The sequence below is a fragment of the Chiloscyllium punctatum genome, chromosome 20 (assembly GCF_047496795.1).
Source record: "Chiloscyllium punctatum isolate Juve2018m chromosome 20, sChiPun1.3, whole genome shotgun sequence".
Taxonomy (NCBI): Eukaryota; Metazoa; Chordata; class Chondrichthyes; order Orectolobiformes; family Hemiscylliidae; genus Chiloscyllium; species Chiloscyllium punctatum.
In genome coordinates, this window is record NC_092758.1 from 90,423,093 (window position 1) to 90,443,996 (window position 20,904).

The 20,904-nt window shown below is 46.5% G+C and overlaps 1 protein-coding gene across 2 annotated transcripts in view; it reads left to right on the forward strand.

Annotated features, from left to right (window-relative positions):
* The window catches only part of n4bp3 (NEDD4 binding protein 3), a 129,251-nt gene that overhangs the window by 29,328 nt on the left and 79,019 nt on the right, over positions 1-20,904 (forward strand). The window contains exon 1 of one of the 2 annotated variants that reach the window (XM_072591205.1): positions 17,153-17,258. The exons of the other annotated variant lie outside the window; for it this stretch is intronic. The gene's annotated coding sequence lies outside the window, so the exon portion shown is untranslated. Of the gene's footprint in view, positions 1-17,152; positions 17,259-20,904 lie in introns of those variants that run through there. 2 annotated transcript variants of the gene reach the window in all.

Here is a 20,904-nt window from a genome sequence, read left to right on the forward strand (position 1 = left end):
CAGACGACATCTGTACAAGAGAATGGGCAGTAAGTCTGAGGAACACAGCTGCTCAGGAGAAAAGAAGATGCAGGCACGTATGTTTTGAACTTACAGATGGATAACTCCTTTGCAAAAAAACAAATGTCCATGTATTCTGTCAGACTTGTGTATGGAATATTTGAGGTAAATGCTAACTACCGTCATAATGGACTGCTGGCCACTGTTAATGTGATAGAATTAATGAGTAAAACAGTTTGACTTGGTATACTTCCCTTTACTGGGTCTTTACCTTTTTTGGATGGGGTGGGGGGGCCCGAGTAATCCTCATTTCTGTGTGTGAAAACAAAACTATTGCAGAGAAATATTTCACCGTTGAGAACTGGGTAAAGGCATTGTCTTGTTTTGGAAACAAGTGCTATTGTTGAGTGGGTTTGCTCAGACCGTCGATGGTTTACATTATTTCCAAGACTTGAAAGCTCAGGAGTCTGAAAGATGAATTGCTAGATTGATTTTCGACAGAGCTCAAGTCTTCAGCCTAACAACTGATTTGTGAAACAGACCACTGCTACAGTTTAGTTTCAGTCTCCAGAACTTTCTATAAATGGACCCATTTGAAGTAGAGAGTGACTTGTCCAAGTGTTGGATGTAGCTAGTGGACAGACTAATCCTTGCTGACTGTGCTGTCTCTTCCCTGTCATTTGCTTCAGTCTTGAGTGGGCTACACCTTATAAACCAACCTCTCAATCAGACTGTAAATATTATACGTACCGATCATTTGGGACAATTAATCCTTACACCTATTTATAGTGGAAACGGCCAGGAATTGGGAAGGATTTCCCATGTGCCAAGTAAATGAAAGGGTTGCTGATATTTGGGTGGTGATCTGGACATTTCCCAGAGTGGTTTCAATGTCTGGGTACCCTGCAGCAGGGCACCAGTTCCAGTGAATGTTTAAGATAATGCTGAATAATGAATTGATCAGGTATGGGCTCACCGAGTGGCTCTGAATGGCCAAGCACTTTTCCGGTAATATTTTTAAAGTTGCTCAGAAGAAATGGATAATCTAGAGCCCACCTGATCATTCTTGTTTGTGACCGTGTCTGAGATATGTATAGGTCTGAGACCTGTTAGGAAAAAAACCATACAGTCACTTGCTGAATATGTGGATAAGGAAGGACATTTACTGCTGTAGTTGTGAGTGTTCATCACTCTCTGAGAACAATGGAACCCGGACTCCAGTAAACCAATGTCTGTATCCTGTGGTAATTCTGAAGGAAACCTGGATTACTGGAACCTCTGACCTTGTGTTTCGGGATTAGGGAGCGGGGTATGGTGGATTAGGGAGTGTGATATGGTGGGATTAGGGAGCGGGGTACAGTGGGATTAGGGAGGGCAGTCCGGTGGGATTAGGGAGTGTTGTACAGTGGGATTAGGGAGCGCGGTACAGTGGGATTAGGGAGTGGCGTACAATGGGTTTAGAGAGCATTGTACGCTGGAATAGGGAGTGCGGTACGGTGGTATTAGGGAGCGGTGTACGGTGGGATTAGGGAATACAGTCCACTTGGATTAGGGAGCACAGTACAGTGGGATTAGGAAGAGTTGTACGCTGGGATTAGGGAGTGTGGTACGGTGGGATTAGGGAGTGTCGTACAGTGGGATTAGGGAGTGTTGTACGCTGGTATTAGGGAGTGTGGTATGCTGGAATAGGGAGTGCGGTACGGTGGGGATGGGGGTGGGGTGAGGTGAGATGAGAATTGTTGGTTCATATTGACCTGGTGTTTTCCATCTGTGAATGTTTGGAGGGTGGGATAGTCAACATGGCTTTGTGCGTGGGAAATCATGTCTCACGAACTTGATTGAGTTTTTTGAAGAAGTAACAAAGAAGATTGATGAGGGCAGAGCAGTAGATGTGATCTATATGGACTTCAGTAAGGCATTCGACAAGGTCCCCAATGGGATACTGATTAGCAAGGTTAGATCTCATGGAATACAGGGAGAACTAGCTATTTGGATACAGAACTGGCTCAAAGGTAGAAGACAGAGGGTGGTGGTGGAGGGTTGTTTTTCAGACTGGAGGCCTGTGACCAGTGGAGTGCCACAAGGATCGGTGCTGGGCCCTCTACTTTTTGTCATTTACATAAATGATTTGGATGCAAGCATAAGAGGTACAGTTAGTAAGTTTGCAGATGACACCAAAATTGGAGGTGTACTGGACAGCGAAGAGGGTTACCTCAGATTACAACAGGATCTGGACCAGATGGGACAATGAGCTGAGAAGTGGCAGATGGAGTTTAATTCAGATAAATGTGAGGTGCTGCATTTTGGGAAAGCAAATCTTAGCAGGACTTATACACTTAATGGTAAGGTCCTAGGGAGTGTTGCTGAACAAAGAGACCTTAGAGTGCAGGTTCATAGCTCCTTGAAAGTGGAGTCGCAGGTAGATAGGATAGGGAAGAAGGTGTTTGGTATGCTTTCCTTTATTGGTCAGAGTATTGAGTACAGGAGTTGGGAGGACATGTTGCGGCTGTACAGGACATTGGTTAGGCCACTGTTGGAATATTGCGTGCAATTCTGGTCTCCTTCCTATCGGAAAGATGTTGTGAAACTTGAAAGGGTTCAGAAAAGATTTACAAGGATGTTGCCAGGGTTGGAGGATCTGAGCTATAGGGAGAAGCTGAACAGGCTGGGGCTGTTTTCCCTGGAGCGTCGGAGGCTGAGGGGTGACCTTATAGAGGTTTACAAAGTTATGAGGATCATGGATAGGGTAAATAGACAAAGTCTTTTCCCTGGGATCGGGGAATCCAGAACTAGAGGGCATAGGTTTAGGGTGAGAGGGGAAAAATATAAAAGGGACCTAAGGGGCAACCTTTTCACGCAGAGGGTGGTACGTGTATGGAATGAGCTGCCGGGGGAAGTATTGGAGGCTGGTACAATTGCAACATTTAAGAGGCATTTGGATGGGTATATGAATAGGAAGGGTTTGGAGGGATATGGGCCGGGTGCTGGCAGGTGGGACTAGATTGGGTTGGGATATCTGGTCAGTATGGATGGGTAGGAACCGAAGGGTCTGTTTCCATGCTGTACATCTCTATGACTCTATGACTCTATGGACTATGGGCAGGAGGAGCTGCCGTTATGTCCTGCCCTGAGTCCGCTTTACAAAGCAATATAATCCTGGACATGGGTTTTTAACTGTATTGAGAATTCCTTCAGGTAAATGATCAGCTATTTCTGGAAGATAACCACTGGCTGATATTTCCTGGGATGTCCATTATGTGAAGAGTCTGGTTAGACTGACGTTGCTTATTCTAATCAGCTGGAGAAATCCTGACGGACTGTGAGTGGGAGAAAGTGGATTTCAGCTGTCTCTATGATGTGAGTTGAAAATGGGGCAGTCCCACAGTCAGCAGTAATGTCCTGTTCCCCGTATAACATCATCATTCAAGTTGTCTCCCTGCTTCCCCTGGCTGACAGAATCATTCTTTCCCCTGATGCCAACGTGATTTAATTTTGTGCTTCTGGAGTAAAGGCTGAATTTGCCTTGACTGAATTGCCTTTGAGGAGATGATCATTTTCTTTTGACCTTCCAGAAGTTTCGGTGGGTTTTGTCTCTTTGATAGGGACGGGTCCAGAAGCTGACTTCTCTACACATTTTCAATCTCTGCTCCAGTCTAAAATAGGCAGCCCCGTCCCAGTCCCACTGTGAGACACGATGTCTGGTGTTTTAATTTTGAGCTCGAGGGATGGGGAAGGGGGAAAATCAGCTTGTATTTAAGTGAAGTACGTTGGTTCTACAACACAGGGACATATCAACCAGTCACAGAGTCATACGGCATGGAAACAGACCCTTTGGTCCAACCAGTCCATGCTAAACATTATCCCAAACTGAACTAGTCCCACCTGCCTGCTCCTGGCCCGTATCCCTCCAAACCTTTCTGATTCATGTATCTGTCCAAATGTCTTTTAAACTTTGTAATTGTACCTGCATTCACCACTCCCTCTGGAAGTTTGTTCCACACAAAAACCAATCTCGGTGTTAAAAAAATTGCTCGTCATGTCTTTCCTTATATCTTCCTCCTGTCACCTTATAAAGTGTGCCCCCTGGGCTTGAAATCACCCAGCCTGGGGAAAAGATACCCGCCATGCACCTTGTCTATGCCCCTCACGATTTTATAAACCTCTATAAGGTCACCCCTCAACCTCCTACGCTCCAGGGAAAACGGTCCCAGCCTGTTCAGCCTCTCCTCAGAACTCTCACCCTCCAGTCCCATCAACATTCTGGGAAATAGCTGGAAATGACACAGAAATATTTGTTTATTTCTGTTGCTGCTTCAACACAGACACACACACAAACTTAATGTCTCCGCCCCCACCCCGGCAAGTTTGGTGTGAGCGACATTTAATTAGGCAGGAGGTTTGGGCACTCTGCCATCTTCCTGCCTGCACCCTATGGTGGCAAGGTCCATGACTGGTGGCACCACTGTTGAGTAGAGCTGCCAACCTCTTGCCAATGTCAGTGGGCAGGAATTCTGCCCCTACAGAATACACAAACAGAATAGGTAAGGGAGAACCAGTGCAGTGATGTATTTGGATCTCAAGAAGGTGTTTGATGGGGTAAGAGCCTGGTGGGCAAAGTTAAAACACACAGAATTGGAGGGGAATATGTTAGCCTGAATTGGTTGACAGACAGGGAGCAGCAAGTGGGAATAAGTGTGTCTTTTTCTGAATGAGGGAGGTGGTGATTAGTGGTGTACCCCAGGGATCAGCGCTCGGACCCCAGCTGCTCTCCATATATCGAACTGACCTGGACAAGTGAACCAGATACAACATTTCCAAATTTGCTGATGTGAACACAAGACAAGGCAGAATTTTGGGTTGAGGTGGAAGCAGGGAGGCTTCAGGTAATGCCTGGGCACCCTACAGCCCAGAGGACTCAACATTGAATTCTCCAATTTCAGATAACCACCCTCCCCATCCCCCACCTCCCTTCCCAGCCCCTCCCCCTCCCAGCCACCAACTGGATTCATCCCTCCCATTGACCAACCAGGTTGTACCCTCTACCTCTCCTCACCTATCCCCACTTCACCACCCTGCCCCCGCCACCCCCTTTGTCTGCAGCTCCCCCACACCCACCCCCAGCCCTGAAGAAGGGTTACACCTGAAACGTCGACTCCTCCACCTCCTGATGCTGCCTGACTTGCTGTGTTCTTCCAGCCTCCTGCCTGTCCAGACACATGGCCGATGCAGTATTAATGTGGATAAATATGACGTTACACACTTTGGTGTGAAAACAGGAAGGCAGAGTATTTTTTAAATGGTGATATATTGGGCAAGGTGATATAGAAATGGATCTTGTGTGTCCTTGTACACCAGTCAGTGAGAGTAAACCGAGAAGGGAGTCCGTTAGGAAGGTGGATGGTATATTGGTCTTGTACTTTCAAAACAACTCTCATCACCAAATGGACTGCAGCGCTTCAAGAAGGCACCTCACTCCTCAAGAGCAACTAGGGGCAGGCAATAAAAGCTGGGCCCATATCCTGTGAGTAAATAAGAAATTAAATCTCCCTCCGAGGCCTACTTAAGGCTGTTGGTGATGTCACATTGTAGTAAAATGCCATTCCTCCACCTCCTCGGTTTCTGTCGCAGTGGGTTTTTTTTGGCACGCTCATTCCTGAATCTTGGCCATCCTTTTTCAGTTTCTGTCCCTCCTATAACATTTTCCTTCACATATTCTACTCCCTGTTGGAACCCTCGTGTTGGGAATAGTCTGGGGGATGTGAGACAATCAGAAAGCTAAGGCATTGAAGCTTTCCAAAGCGACCACAGGGACCGCGCCCTTGACCAGAGGGCTGCATCTCTGCAGAAAAGCTACAGCAAGGTTACGCTGCTGCTTCAGTCTCTTTCTCATTAGGCTATTTTTTACTGTAGGTTTTAAGGAACATATTGATACAAGTTCATCGATCAGAACACCATAAAACAGTTGGGTGCGTGGGAACATTATCTTTTTTTTTAAGTAGAGATACCCTATTGACCTGAGCTATGTTTCGCTTATCAGAGAATTAAGGTTGGTCTATAATATGCCTCCCTTACTGAATCTCCATCACAAGCACGAGAACATAAGCAATAGGAGCAGGAGGAAGCCATTTGGCCCCTCGGGCCTGCTCCCCCAATCAATAATATCAGGGCTGATGTTTTCATGGACTCAGCTCCACTTCCCCTCTCTCTCTCTCACCGTAACCCTAATTCCTTTACTGTACAAAACTCTATCTGTCTTTGTCCTAAATGAGGTAGCCTCAACTGCTTCCCTGGGCAGGGAATTCCACAGATTCACAACCCTCTGGGCAAAGAGGTTCCTCCTGAACTCAGCCCTGAACCTGCTCCCCCTTTATTTTGAGGCTGGGCCTATAAGGTTAGAGTATAAAAGCAGGTGTCAATCACTTGGGCCAAGTGGCTCGGTTCTGAATTAGATAATATCTTCCCCCGCGACCCCCCCCAACCCTACCCTTGAGAGGGGATTCATAGAAGATTTCTATGCAATGATGTCCCATTTTCTGTGTGTGTTTGTCGAAGGAGGGCAGCTAGATGATTCCTCCCTTTTGGGTGAGGAACAGTTCTGCCTCCTGTGGTTGGTTGGTGGTTTTACACCTGAGGAGAGGGAGTGGCCATTGGTGAGTGCATACACTGAGGTATAACAGCAGGACAGTGGGGTACTTGGCCATTGGAATCGCTACCAAGCCTCAAGACCCTCATTTAAATATCTTTGATTCCAAAGAGCTGAGCTCTTGGACTGCTGGTCACATAGTGGAACTGAGGGCCAGATATTATGGAATTTCCTCATAATGTAAATGTTGTTTTTATGAAGTAAGATTGGTCTTATCTTGTACCTAGAACGATTTAGCACCTCCTGCTAATGAGGCTGTCTAACATGAACTGTTTCTCACTGTTCCTAATTAGTACAAATGACCTCTGTCTCCAGGAGTTTCTCCTCTCCTCTTTTTAGCCAGTAATGTTCACTGTATATTGGAAACTCAACTGCCAAAGGCATTCTCAGAGAATATCAAATTGGAACAAACACTGAGCACAAGGGGCAGGGTAACAAACGATTTGAAGTTTGACAGAATGGAAGTGATGTTAATACACTGTAAATGCAGCTGCTGGCTCCTTTGTCCCAGAGGAACGTTGCAGTTCCATGTTAACAGCGCCAAGAAGTTACTGAACATGACAGGGTTTGCAGGAACTCTAACTGACAGAATGGGACTTCAGTCTTTACTGTTTAACGCGTTGGAATCCTGGGGCATGGACAGTCTTGTGGTAAGGTTGATGTTCTCTCAAACACAAGATAATAGTGAGCAGGGAAACAAGCTAAGGAACAAGATAAAGGAGATCTTAAAGGGACGGGACAGCTGCACCTTGGGAGAAGGTGGGTGTAATCACCCCACAGAGGTCGGTATCCTGTCACCAAGTCCCCCTTTGTTTACAAGTGGTGAATACTTGGCATTGACACAGCTCCCTCAGAGCCAACTCAGAGTGAGCGAGCAGACACTCCTGTTTCTGTCTGTCAGCCAGGGCTCCCTGATTGGGCCAGATTAACAGCCCCAATATTCTATGAGGCCAACGTGGTTGACCTTATTCCAGTCAGTACTGAGGGATGGAGCTGTGTCATGTCTGTGACATAGCAGCACACTTCCAAAGGCTTCACATGGGCTACTGAATGGATAGGGTTTTTAATTTAAACATCTTAAAGACTGAATGGGTAAGCTCACAGGCATTTTCAATTGTACAACTAACAGGTACTACCAACCAGGTAGCGTAATAATGATATCCAGCTGTCTTCCTTGACAATCTCTATCCATGGTAGGGTCATTTTGAGGCTGTTTCTCTCAATTGTGGCTGGAACGGTGGCTCAGTGGTTAGCGCTGTTGTCTCCCAGCACCAGGGACCTGAGTTCGATGCCAGTCTCGGGCGATTGTCTGTCCGTGTGGAGTTTGCACATTCTCCCCGTGTCTGCGTGGGTTTCCTCCCAAAGTCCAAAGATATGCAGGCCAGGTGAACTGGCCATGCTAAATTGCTCATAGTGTTAGGTACATTAGTCAGGCGTAAATATAGGGGCAGGGGGAATAGTTCTGGGTGGGTTACTCGTCAGAGATTGATGTGTTGAGAACTTGTTGGTGTGTGGACTTGTTGGGCCAAATGGCCTGTTTCCATACTGTAAGGAATCTAATCTAAAAATCTAATCTGATTCAAAGAGGATCAGTGAAGTCCAAAGATGTGCAGGTTAGGGTGGATTGGCCATGCTAAATTGTCCCATAGTGCCCAGGGATGTGCAGGTTAGGGTGGGATTGGCCGTGCTAAATTGTCCCATAGTGCTGAGGAATGTGTAGATTAAGGTGGGATTGGCCGTGCTAAATTGTCCCATAGTGCTGAGGAATGTGTAGGTTAAGATGGGATTGGCCGTGCTAAATTGTTCGAAAGTGCCCAGGGATGTGCAGGATAGGGTGGGTTGGCTGTGCTAAATTGTTCCATAGTGCCCAGGGGTGTGCAGGTTAGGGTGGATTGGCCATGCTAAATTGTCCCATAGTGCCCAGGGATGTGCAGATTAAGGTGGGATTGGCCATGCTAAATTGTCCCATAGTGCCCAGGGATGTGCAGGAAAGGGTGGGTTGGCTGTGCTAAATTGTTCCATAGTGCCCAGGGGTGTGCAGGTTAGGGTGGATTGGCCATGCTAAATTGTCCCATAGTGCCCAGGGATGTGCAGGTTAAGGTGGGATTGGCCATGCTAAATTGTCCCATAGTGCCCAGGGATGTGCAGGATAGGGTGGGTTGGCTGTGCTAAATTGTCCCATAGTGCCCAGGGGTGTGCAGGTTAGGGTGGGATTGGCCGTGCTAAATTGTCCCATAGTGCCCAGGGATGTGCAGGTTAGGGTGGATTGGCTGTGCTAAATTGTCCCATAGTGCCCAGGGGTGTGCAGGTTAGGGTGGGATTGGCCGTGCTAAATTGTCCCATAGTGCCCAGGGATGTGCAGGTTAGGGTGGATTGGCTGTGCTAAATTGTCCCATAGTGCCCAGGGATGTGCAGGTTAGGTGGGTTAGCCATGGGGAATGCAGGTTTTTAGGGTAGGGAGTTGGGTGTGGGTGGCCTGCTTGGATGCTGTCGGGCTTCAATGATTCAGTGATTGTGTTTGAATGCTTGTGAAGCACTTTGTTAATCTGGGTATGTAATACATTGTTATGGTCCAGTAGTGGGAGTGTAAATTCTGGTCAGCAGCTGCAGTGCTAAGCAATTAAACTCTCTTCATTTGTCCATGTTGTTGGAACTATTTAGGGTTTGCAGTTTATATTTAAACGTACAAACTGTGGACAGAGTTCACTCTGCACTGCCACTCAGTAAGGTCATGGCTGATCTGATTATCCCACATTCCAACCTATCCCTGATAACCATACAACCCGTTCGCTAATCAGGAATCTACTCTCTCTCTCTCTCTCTCTCTCTCTCTCTCTCTCTCTCTCTCTCTCTCTCTCTCTCTCTCTCTCTCTCTCTCTCTCTCTCTCTCTCTCTCTCTCTCTCTCTCCCCTCTCTCTGTCTCTCCCTCCCTCTCCTTTTGCCAGAGAAATGGAAGGGGAAAAGCCTCATTCAGAACGGTTAATTTTGAAAGATACCTCATGCTTGCACAGCGTAACTACAGATAATGAATGGTATTTGGTTCATCGTAGACCATGTGTCCAGAAAACTGAGTGTCATTTCCCCATTTTTCTTTTTGTGTATTGACTTCTGGTTGTCTTGCCTCATGGCAAATTACTAATGATTACTGTTTCAGTTTGGAAACTATTTGACGCACCATCACCCAAAACCAGTGGAGCTATTTAGAACATCAGTTTAACCTCTTGGCTTGGTTGGATTGTCTGTCTTTAGGAGTCTTTCTTAGTAATTTACAAAAAAAAGCACTAAACACACTGTTCAAATTCAGAAAAACTGTGGGAATTGAAAACAAATCTTGGTTTCTGCTTTCACACTGACCCAGATGGAAAAAACAGCAATTGAAGCGCAAGTGTTTGTTTTGAACTGGTCATGCTGCAAGGTCTGTGTGTTTGTATGTGTTTGTGTGTTTGTATCTGCGTGTGTGTCTGTGTGTGTGGTGTGTGTCTGTGTGTGGTGTGTGTCTGTGTGTGGTGTGAGTGTGTCTGTGTGTGTTTGTGTGTGTATCTGTGTGTGTGGTATGTGTGTTTGTGTGTGTATCTGTGTGTGTGGTGTGTGTCTGTGTGTGTGTTTGTGTGTGTATCTGTGTGTGTGGTGTGTGTGTGTCTGTGTGTGTGTGTGTGTCTGTCTGTGTTTGTGTGTGTATCGTGTGTGTGTGTGTGTGTGTGTTTGTGTGTGTAAAATGTACCTTTGTTTTCTGACTTTTTGTTTCCATTGGGTTTTAGAGGCGTGGGAAGGATGTCTGTTTCTCAAAACGAGCTGCTGTATTTAGACTGCCTGCATTTCTGTTAACAATTGTAACCTTGTGATTGCTGGGTTGGGCAGTGCTTGGCGATTGTGTTGAAAGATGACTGTGATAAAACTCATTGTTTTTCTGCTGGAGCCACGGTCCCTGCCAGGCGCCACCGTTTAGTTATTGATGAACAGAGTTGGTCCAACCCTCTTGCTGCCTGTGATAAAACCCTTCTCGATCACTACTTTCACCAGGACTGCCTTCGTGTTGCTCAATTTACAATAAAATGGCAATGTTTAAGTTACAAACAGATCTTTGATTGCTGAGATTGCTCAGGGCCTTATTGTCAAAATTTGTGCTGGAAATGAAGTGGTAATGGTCATTGTTCCACTTCAGTGATGACCGCAGGTCATATTGGAAAGAATGCCTCATTGTTTGTGGGAATTGGGGGAGTATGGGGTGGGAAGAATGATTTGTTTATCAAAGACTTCTCCCGATACAAATATTTTCCGCGTGCCAGGCACCTGTTGAAGTCAACTTTGTTTTTATTAATTTGTGGGATGTGGGTGTCACTGGTTGGGACAGCATTGATAGCCCATCCCTAGTTGCCCCTTGAGAAGGTGGGGGTGAGCTGCCATCTTGAACCGCTGCAGTCCCCTTGCTGTGGGTTGATCCACAATTTTCTAAAGGAGGGAGTGCCAGCAATTTGACCCAGTGACAGTGAAGGAATGGCGATATATTTCCAAGTCAGGATGGGGAGTGGCTTGGAGGGGAACTTGCAGGATGGTGGTGTTCCCATGTATCTGCTGCCCTTGTCCTTCTAGATGGAAGTGGTCGTGTGTTTGGAAGGTGCTGTCTGAGAGTCTTTGATGAACTTGCTTCAAAGATGCAGTCCACCAGCAGCACAGCAGCCTGACGGCTTGGAACTCTGAACTAAACATTGGCTGGTGGAAGGATGGCTACCAGGAGCTGTCCCGGTCACCCCCAAGGTTCAGTGATGCCTGAGAATGCGCGTCACCAGAAGGGTGATGTAAAGAAACTGGGTGGTCACTGGGCTGAAAACGCCAAAGTCCGAGAGAGACTCCTGTGCAGGAGGCTTTGTTTTATGGATGGAGAGACTCTGCTGTCCCAGAGAGTCTCCACACCCACTGGCAGATCCGATTTGACATGTGAGTATCCAAGTGGCTTTACTCTCTGACCCTCCTTGGGCTCATGGAGTCATTGTTTTATTTATTTTGGTGTCGCTGGATTTTGAAGAGGAAGAAGGATTTTTTTAGATTAGGTTAGATTAGATTAGATTACTTACAGTGTGGAAACAGGCCCTTCGGCCCAACAAGTCCACACCGCCCCGCCGAAGCACAACCCACCCATACCCCTACATCTACCCCTTACCTAACACTACGGGCAATTTAGCATGGCCAATTCACCTGACCTGCACATCTTTGGACTGTGGGAGGAAACCGGAGCACCCGGAGGAAACCCACACAGACACGGGGAGAATGTGCAACCTCCACACAGAGAGTCGCCTGAGGCGGGAATTGAACCCGGGTCTCTGGCGCTGTGAGGCAGCAGTGCTAACCACTGTGCCACCGTGCCGCCCAAAACAGCTACCTTAAGGAACTTGTTCTGGGGTGAAAGATCGTGGGAATATTAGACTGCTGTAATAAGAAAGGCCTTAGATGGCTTTGCAAATGGCTTCCTGTATCAAGAGTCCCATGGTTAGGCGCTTGAGTACACCAGTCTGTTTCTCAGAGCTCCTTTATAACCAAGCTTACAGCCGTGACCCCTCATCTGAGCTGCAGAGAGTTGGTTGTCTCATACCACCCGACTTGATGGTCTCAGATTTGGAATCCTAGACTTTAGATTGCCCTTTTGTCCTGATGATTTTGCCTTTTTCTTTTTTCTGGGAAAATCGGTGAAGGAGCAGTAGATTTCTACCAGGCATGTACACCCGGTGACCGACCTGAAAGTGATGCTGGACTGGAGTTGACCAGGGAGGTGTCACTGAGTTAGGACATTACTGAACTTCCCAACTTTGTTAAAACTTCAAAGAAAAATCCAAGTTGTTGGATGGAAGCTGAAAGTTGAGTTTTTAATTCCTAAAAAGAAATGCTTGCTCCTTTTCCGCGAGTTCTCTATTCATTGTTGTGATCACCATGTCTTCCAATTTCTCCAGCTTCTTTATTGAATATCTGAAGGCTACATTATTAACCTTTTGTTAATGTTTAACAATGAAACAAAGCAAAGGTCACTGCATTTGAAACAACTTTTTTTTTCAATTCAATCTGTTTAAATTCAGTTTACGGGGAAGATCTTAAATGATTATGCCTCATCTGAAATTTTGGTCATACAGAAATATCCCGATTTATACACGTGAGTTTTGAATGAAACCTGATCATATCTGTTTCTGTGTGCACTCACACACACGTACACCCTTGCTATTGTATATATATCCCCTAAGCCTAGCAACACAAAGTTGTGAAATGCTTTCTAAGGCAGTGGAACAGCCTAGAAAACAGATCAAATCTTGAAACCCTACTCTCACCTTCACTTACCTGTGACACACTTGCCCATTTGTGACTGGAGCTCAGTCCAACAAAGGTATCCAGTTGTCACACCTGTATAACAATAATGTCTTTGTAAAGTGATTATAACTTGATGAAATGTCCCAAGACACTGTACAGGAACATGATAAAAGAAACTATGACAGAGAATCACAGAAGCAGACATTCTGTCAGAAGGCCCAAACGTTTGGTCTCAGAGGTAGGTTTTGGAAAAAGGTGGAGAATGGGCCTTGTGGTCAGTGACTGAGTCTACTGAAGGCACACCCACCAATAGCAGAGTAATTATACTTCAGAGTGCACAGCAGACCAGAATGTCAGGAGTGCAGATTCCATGGAGGATTGTGGGACTGGAGGAAGTTATAGAGGAAGTGAGTACAGACCCCACAGAGAGGTTTGTAAATGAGGATAAGAATTTTCAAATCGTGACATTGGCTTTGGTGTGTTAGGAACAGAAAAATAACAGGAGGAGTAGGAGGCCATTCAGCCCCCTCGAGCCTACCCTGCCATTCTATAAGATGGTGGCTGAGCTGCCCCAGGCTTCAACTAATCTGTTGTGCCAGGTCCTCATATCTGTCAACTCCTTGATGTTCACAAGTTAATTTTTCTCATGGCTAGTCCACCTAGTATGCACATCTCTGGACACTACGGGGCAATTTCCCACGGCCAATCCACCCTGACCTGCACATCTTTGGATTGTGGGAGGATACCCACGCAGACATGGGGAGAGTGTGCAAACTCCACACAGACAGTCACCTGAGGTTGGAATCGAACCCGGGTCCCTGGCGCTGTGAGGCAGCAGTGCTAACCACTGAGCCACTGTGCCGCCCTCCTCCTCTTTATACACACTAGTGTTTTTTTCAATCTCCTGTTTAAATACTCCTGGTTATCTAATCTCCACAACTTTCTGGGTGGACAATTCCAGCTAATCACCAGTCTCTGAGAGAAGAAATTCCTTCACACCTCCGTTTTAAATGAGTGTCCCCTTATTCTATAACAGCGCCCCCTAGTTTGAAATCCCACCCCCTCCCCCCCCCCACCTCCCAAGACAATCACCCCCCTCCCCCATTCTTCCAAACTCAAGTCTCTAGTTTTGAAAGTATGAATGAGGGGTTTCAGCTGCAGTAAAAGTGAGACAGGGCAAAGTGAGGGTATTCATAGGGCTGGAAATGGGTGGGTTTTATGACTGTGCACTTTTCCAAAGTCAGGAGCTTATCTTGGGATCAACTGTGACACCACAATTAGTCGAAGTTAATCTCCGACTGATCTTTCATCATTGACCTGGAAAAATTGATTCTGCTTCTAGCAACAGATGATGAATATTTCCAGTATTTTCTCTCCTTATTTTAGAGCTGTTTTCTACATTCTTTTTTCAAACCCAACCAGTAACAGTAACCTTGATTGTTTTAATACCCAAACCTTCTGACTGTTACTTATCAAACAGTTGCATATCAACAGCAAAAACAAAGTTTTAATTTATCAATGGAGTACATGATGTACTTCACTGGGCTGGCCAGATCTCCTTACCTTGAACATTTGTCTCAAAGGTAATTGCTATTAATTTGCTCTTTATCTAGCTGTAATGCACAGGATGCCTGTTCTATCTCTTTGCTGTCAAGTTCTTGTCTGTTTTTGCCTCCCTAATTTGGATCCGACTCATACCTACTGTTTGAATCTCCCCAGTCAATCTTCTACCTTAGCGAGACTCAGCATCCCCCTCTGCAGCCTCTGATAAAGCCAAGCCAATCGTCATCCACCAACCCCACTCTTCTGTTATCTAGCTCAGTGGGACTGTTGTCCCTTAGCCCCACACTTGGTTATTTTATCCAGCTCAAAGCATCTTGACAAATTGCATCAAATCTTATTGGCCATTTGGTTCTATCAAACTTTCACTCTTGGGTCTTCTCCAGATTCTACCCATCTTCCTTTACATCTCAGTTCCTTTAGCCATCCAGGCCTCATGCAGCAGATAGTCCTCCCTAAATGCCGTCACCTCCCTGCCCGCGGTGCCCTCCTTTGTAAAAAATCTTCCTCAAAACCCATCTCTTTCACCAAACTGGTGATTGTCCATTGGAACATCTTCACCATTTGGTGCTGGCATTGCTGCATGATAATGCCTCAACGATGTATCATCATATCATAAGATCCAGGAGCAGAAATTAGCCATTTAGCCCATCTAGTCAGCCCCACCATTCGGTCCATCCCACCAGACTAGGATTGAGAAACGTGTCAGCCATGACTAATCTGAGTGAGCCACATGCAATGGCAGGCTCTAGGTGCTGGTGGACTGTTGGTTGCACTGGCCTAAAGCAAGAACAATACAGGATGTGATCAGTTTTGTTTAAAAAATTGAAAGGGTTAGCTACAAGCTGTCAGTAAATCGATGCACTCTGACCACAAAATAAGATGTGAAAAAAACATTGAGGTTGTAGCTTATAGGTTAGTTCAGGGAAAAGCTGATGGATATATTTTTAATGTATTCAAATTTTCAAAGCAATTTTGATATTCGATTAGGTACCATGGAGGGAGTTATGTTTTAACATTGGGTCTTGTGACTGAGTGAGAATATATTGGTATGGATAGAGAATCAGTTACCGCGCAGGTTCAGGAAACAATTCCGTGAATCTAATGGTATGTTAACCTTTGTAACAAACAGATTGATGTATATGAGTGAAGAAATTTCCCCAGAATGTTACAGGGCAGTGAGGAGAGATGTAAAATAGTGTGTAAGGGAAGAACGTACAGAGACACAACAAAGATTCATTGGAGTTGATCTGGAACCCACTTCAGGGGATGCCAGTGGACACCCCCAGGAGGTGGGTGTGATGATGTGTGCCTGGTGTTTTTCCAGAGTTGGTTCTGAGGGGACAATAAAACCTATCAAACCTTCATCAATTGCCAGAGACAATCGCGTATATGACCCTGAGGACTTACTTGAGTGTGGTCACGTGGGTCCTCTTTCTGCATGTAGATGGTTTCCTCTGTTAGGCTTGAAGTTCTGTTTGACGACTGTTCTCAATAGTCTTCCTCAACCTATTGAGAGCCACTCCTGGAGCAAGTGGGACTTGAACCTGGGTGCGGAGCGTGTGTATACTCCCCATTGCATCTCAAGAATTCGTTTGAGGCTTATTTTAAATCTTAGGGCTGAGAGGTGAGTAGGTTTTCTGACAGAATTGTCTTCTTGTCAATTGTTCCAATTTATAATCGATTCTGTTTAAGTGTAGCGCTGTATATTATCTTGCTCGCTGTAAAGTACAGATTAATAATTCTGTTCACAGTGATTACGGAAAATTACTCTTCTCTCTGACTCACTGAGAAATCTTAATCAAAGCTGCAGTAGTTCCCCAGCAGAACTGATCTTCCTGTGTTATTTAGTCTCCAACTGGAGTCAAATTGTCACAAGGGGGAGCAGATAGAGCTAGAACTCAGAAGATATGTTCTGTGTCTTTACAGAAGGAGGAGCAGAATAAAACAGTTGTACGATGGTCTTACAATTTAGTTTTCAATCTTGCACTGTATTACAGTCCTTTCCAGCATTCAGTTATTGAGGAGATGCTGGGTATGTGGGAAGGCTCCATCCAAGCTGACTAATTCTCTTGCATTTGGCCAGAGTTTGAGATTTTACATCGTGCTGTCTTAAAAACTGATGAGGCTGCTAAAGAGGTGAGCTTTTTGTCGTAATGGAACTGTGTAAACCTGGCTCAGTGACAGCTGTCTTTCTTCAGTTCCAAGCTAACTCCGAATGTGTAATGATACTGAATTCAGCACAAGTGAAGTCCCATAGGGCTCTGTGCTGTGGATTCATCGTTTTACAAATCCCATCAATGACTGAGTTGAGGGGAACGAAGGCCTGGTGGGTTAACTTGCAGCTGAAGAAAGCATGCGGTGAAGGAGACATAAGAATGATGCTGAAGGAGATCGAGAGGTTGAGTGAATGGGTAAAACTGTAGCTGATAGAGTATAATGTGGGAATGTATAAAGTTGTTCACTTTGGCCACAACAGGCTATCATTGAGATGGAACATGAGGAGCAGAGGGATTTCAGTGTTCTGGTGCACAACTCAAAACCTGTTGGTGTGCAGATACTGTATGTAACCAACAAGGCTAATGAGATGCTGTCCTTCATTACAAGAGGAATTGTACATTAAAGCAAGTATCTTGTGCTTCAGTTATGCAGGTCTTTGGTGAGATCACATCACAAATCAACTGTGCAACTTTGGGCCTGATATTGAAGGAAGGACATGGAATACAGGGAGAACTAACCATTTGGATACAGAACTGACTCAAAGGTAGAAGACTGAGAGTGGTGGTGGAGAGTTGTTTTTCAGACTGGAGGCCTGTGACCAGTGGAGTGCCACAAGGATCAATACTGGGCCCTCTACTATTTGTCATTTACATAAATGATTTGGATGCAAGCATAAGAGGTACAGTTAGTAAGTTTGCAGATGACACCAAAATTGGAGGTGTACTGGACAGCGAAGAGGGTTACCTCAGATTACAACAGGATCTTGACCAGATGGGCCAATGGGCTGAGAAGTGGCAGATGGAGTTTAATTCAGATAAATGTGAGGTGCTGCATTTTGGGAAAGCAAATCTTAGCAGGACTTATACACTTAATGGTAAGGTCCTAGGGAGTGTTGCTGAACAAAGAGACCTTGGAGTGCAGGTTCATAGCTCCTTGAAAGTGGAGTTGCAGGTAGATAGGATAGTGAAGAAGGCATTTGGTATGCTTTCCTTTATTGGTCAGAGTATTGAGTACAGGAGTTGGGAAGTCATGTTGCGGCTGTACAGGACATTGGTTAGGCCACTGTTGGAATATTGCGTGCAATTCTGGTCTCCTTCCTATCGGAAAGATGTTGTGAAACTTGAAAGGGTTCAGAAAAGATTTACAAGGATGTTGCCAGTGTTGGAGGATCTGAGCTACAGGGAGAGGCTGAACAGGCTGGGGCTGTTTTCCCTGGAGCGTCGGAGGCTGAGGGGTGACCTTATAGAGGTTTACAAAATTAAGAGGGGCATGGATAGGGTAAATAGGCAAAATCTTTTCCCTGGGGTCAGAGAGTCCAGAACTAGAGGGCATAGGTTTAGGGTGAGAGGGGAAAGATATAAAAGAGACCTAAGGGGCAACCTTTTCTTGCAGAGGGTGGTACGTGTATGGAATGAGCTGCCAGAGGAAGTGGTGGAGGCTGGTACAATTGCAACATTTAGGAGGCATTTGGATGGGTATCTGAATAGGAAGGGTTTGGAGGGATATGGGCCGGGTGCTGGCAGGTGGGACTAGATTGAGTCGTGATATCTGGTCAGCATGGAGGGGTTGGACCAAAGGGTCTGTTTCCATGTTGTACATCTCTATGACTCTATGACATAAATACATTGGGGACATTTGGAGAAGGGTTTATTAGATTAGTACCTTAAGCGAGTGAGCGGTTGAGTTAGTAAGTGGAGTGAGTGGGCTGAGTGAGTGAGTGAGTGAGAAAGTGGGTGAGTGAGTGAGTAAACAAGCGAGTGAATGACTGAGTGAGTGAATTGCAATCGAGCAGACTGAGCATGTTTCCATGGAGTTTAGAAAAGTGAGGGTTGAAGAGTATAAAATCCTGATTGCCTGGACAGGAGTGACAGATTGATGTTCCCTGTTGTGGGTGAGCCCAGAACCAGGGGCACATGATGTTTTAAAGATTAGTGTTTGCCTTTTTCCAACAGAGATGAGGAGAAACAATTTCTTTCATTTGACTTTGGAACAGTGTGTGTCAGAAGATGCTGGAATGGGGTGGTCTGTTTCAAGACTGAGTGGAATAGATTTGCAATGGGAAGGGAATTCAGAGTTATCAGGAATCAATGGGAATTTAAACTGATCCTGTTAAATGGCTGGAAGCTCAGGGGTGGAATGGTGTATTGCTGTGCCTGGTTAGTGTTGGTTAGACATGTCAGCTCTTGGATGCCAAAGCCAATTCCTGTCACCCCATGGCAGTAATTCTGTTGTGGTCTGCAAGAGGCCGTACCAAGGCCATGCCAGTCAGTCAGGCAGCCTGGGTGGAGTTCCTCTGGAGGTGGGATAACGAAGGTGATCTACACCACAGTAATGCCAACACATCGAGATGTTAGTAACCAACTGCTGAGCAAGTGCAATCTCTCCAAACAAAAGGTGGCTGTCAGAATAAACAGAGAAAATGGTGAAAATCCTCAGTAAGCCCTGTGGCCCTGGGGAGGGGAGGAGTCAGTTCACTGAATTGAGCTTCTTTGCCGCAGTCTGGAGAACTGGCTTCTGTTGGAGAAAGCCGATAGCATACAGTGTCCAGTGTTGAGCTTTTCATGGAATATTGGAGTGAATGCCATCCACTCAGAATGAGGCGGAAGTGGGTACTGCAGATGCTGGAGATTAGAGTCAAGATTAGTGTGGTGCTAGAAAAGCACAGCAGGTCAGGCAGTACCTGAGGATTCCTGATGAAGGTCTTTTGCCCGAAACGTCGATTTTCCTGCTCGTCGGATGCTGCCTGACCTGCTGTGCTTTTCTAGCACCACTCTCATCTTGACCCACTCAACAATGGCAGTCTGTCAGGGGCCAGTGGTTCCCCATTGCTATCACTCACTCACTCACTTGTTCACTCACTTTTTCGTTCACTCACTCACTCAGTCAATGGTGCTGGGAATGTATCCAGCAGAGACCCAGCATCAACAAGGGACTATAGGCCAAAATGAGGACAACTTCAGGGGGTTGTGGGAATGGGTGGGGAGGGAGAAGAGTGACAATGTGGGGGTGGCTTTCAGTACCACCCATCCACTTCCCAAAGCGCAGACTGCCTTTCAACGAGGGAATCCCTCATGGAGGTCACTGTTGGGATTATGGTTTGGATTTCCCGGCTGGTCTGGCCTACACCTGACCCCAGACCTTAAACTGGAGGAGTCACCATTCTGAGAAAGGGAAGAGGAGGAATTTCATCTCTCCAATGGAATGCATCTGAGGAAGCTTTTACTGCAGAGGGCTGTCGAGACTGGATTGTTAAATACTTTCAAGGCAGAGGTGGATCAATTATTAATCAGGAAGGGTTATGTGGAAGGGCAGGAAAGTGGATTTGAGGATTATCAAATCAGCCATGAGTTCAATGAATGGTGACATAGACTCAATGGACTGAATGGCCGACAGCTACTCCTGTGTCCTGTGTCCTGTGGTTCACTTTTATTCTCCGAGATGGCTCAGTGTGTCTCTTCATTCAAGGACAGTTGGGGGGGGGGGTGGTAAAACTGGTCCATTCGTGATATATGAGGTGATAGTTTTGGTTTGGAAGCAGTCATGTGTTCACTGGAGAAAACTCCATTGGAGCAGTGGAGGGGGTTGCCATGGTGACTCCATCTGTTGTGTTGTAAATGCCCTGGAGCACTAAGCTTCCTTCCTCTCCCCTCCCCTTCCCTCCTCTCCACGCTCTCCCCCTTCTCCCTCCCCTCATGTCCTCTCTCCACCTCTCCTCTTCACTCCCCTCACCTCCTCTCACCTCCTCTCCTCTTCACTCCCCTCACCTCCTCTCACCTCCTCTCCCACTCCCCGCTCCTCTGCCCTCCCCTCTCCTCTCCCCCACCCCTGCCCCTCCTCTCCCCTCCCCCACCTCTCCCCTCCCCTCTCCTCTCCCTCTCCCCTCCCGCCTCCCCACCTCTCCTCTCCCCTCCTCTACCCTCCCTCTCCCCCCTCTCCCCCTCCCCATGTCATCTCCCCTCCCCTCTCATCTCCCCTCCCCCCACCCCTCATCGCCCCTCCTCTCCCGCCCCCTCCCCTCCACCTCCCCCTCCTCTGCCATCTCCCCTCCCCCCCTCCGTGCCCCTCCTCTCCCCTCCCCTCCCCCTCCCCTCCCCCTCCGTGCCCCTCCTCTCCCCTCCCCCTCCCCTCCCCCGTCCTCTCCCCTCCCCTCTCCCCTCCCTCCTCCTCTCCCCACTCCTCCCTCCCCCTCC